Consider the following 1,727-nt stretch of genomic DNA (forward strand, 5'->3'; position numbering starts at 1 on the left):
TCTTTTTATTCAAGAGTAAATCAGTTTTTTGTCTCTCCTGTAAAATTTTCCTTTCTGGGGTTACGAGGTTTCATCACTCCACCAGCGATAAGTTAAGGATCATTTGCAAACACTCTCAGTGGTCTTCTTGGGTCGACCTGCACTTGGGCGTTCTTGGACTGATCCAGTGGCTTGATGGCGCTACCCTATGCGGACAATGACAGAGTGTGTCACTGCAAGTCTTCTGGCAACTTCTCATCCCCCAACTCCATCCTGTAGCCGTCCCAGAGCCCTGGCGCCATCAAAGTCTCTCAGTTTTCGTCTTGGTGGCATGTTGATGCGATACTGGATTTTGAACAAACGGTGGCTTATATTACCAGCAAAGTGAGCGAGTCCGTACATCCGTTTATGACGTGCACCATACAATTTTAACTGAGGAATATCCGTGGTGTCGCACACAAGTCGACATAAAAAAACCCGGCAAAGTTGACTAAAACTCCCTTAGCATTTCCGTGCTGGACATGGTGATTTTGCCCCTTTAGGAAGCTTTGCAGTACGGTTTGATAACTCAATAACACTTTCAGAACAAAAAAATTGGAAACATTCCTTACTGTCTTCATTCGGGATTTTTTTTGACAAATCAGGGCTGTCTGTCAAAGTGGTCCTTAACATATGTTTAAGTCTGTATTACATTGTTCGCTTGTAATAATAATAATACAACATTTATACCACGCAAAGCAAGGTCACAATAATTGTTCTATGCACTTTACATAATATTTTTGAAAAACGTGCACACACACATATGCATATTAATGCAGTTCTACATTCACTAAAAGATAACAGAGTAAATCATTCAAGCAAAATATTGTATGCACTCTTTCTTACTGATAAGGATAAATTAGAATCATGTCGATGTCAGAAGCGCCTTCAGTACAAATAAAATAAATTACTGTGGCATTCTGATAAAGTCAACACCTCGGGACCGAAAAAAAAGTACTGACTTTGAGCAAGGTTGACTTTATCCATTGTACTACTGGCCATTGAAAAGTTAAGATGACAGCCACAAAATTACAAAATTCCTGGTAACAAGGTGTTAACACAATTTCAATGAGTATAATTCTGAACTTGTCACCAAAACAAGAGATAATCAGTGATCGAAATAATTGGAGGTGTGTATACCACTAGCACAGCCCCTAAATATCTCTTCTTAAATGAATTCATCTTGGGATTTATCCCTAAATTGTTGACTTTACTCAAGGTTAACACTCAAGCGGTTGACTGTATCAGAACACAATTACTTAAACAAAGAAGGTAAGAAACAGGACAACAGCGAGGAGTTGAATTTAAGCAAGTTGACTTTATTCGGATTCCTCTGTATCTGTTATTACTGATCATTATGCTTAAAACAAAAAAGTGATATTAGCTATCATCAACAAAGGCAGTGTTCATCATTATGTCAAAAAAGATGTTTTTAAAACAGGGGCCTCTGCTAAGCTGTCTTCCAGATCTGGGTCTTGTTCCTGCTCCTTCTCCTCTTCCTCTTCTTCCTTCACCTCCATTTCTTCTTCTGTCCTGTGTAAAGCCCTGAGCCTCTTCAAGGCTGCAATACTTGGAAAATATATTCCACATCCCTTGTGGCCTCTGCACACTTTTTGGCCTATGCAGCCTTTCCTAACCAAGGCCACCCTTTTTTCCTTGCTATTTTCTCACCTCACAAAATGTAATGTTACACTGGTTCTAGACACCCC

The sequence above is a fragment of the Aplysia californica genome, unplaced genomic scaffold (genome assembly GCF_000002075.1).
Source record: "Aplysia californica isolate F4 #8 unplaced genomic scaffold, AplCal3.0 scaffold00639, whole genome shotgun sequence".
Classification (NCBI taxonomy): domain Eukaryota; kingdom Metazoa; phylum Mollusca; class Gastropoda; order Aplysiida; family Aplysiidae; genus Aplysia; species Aplysia californica.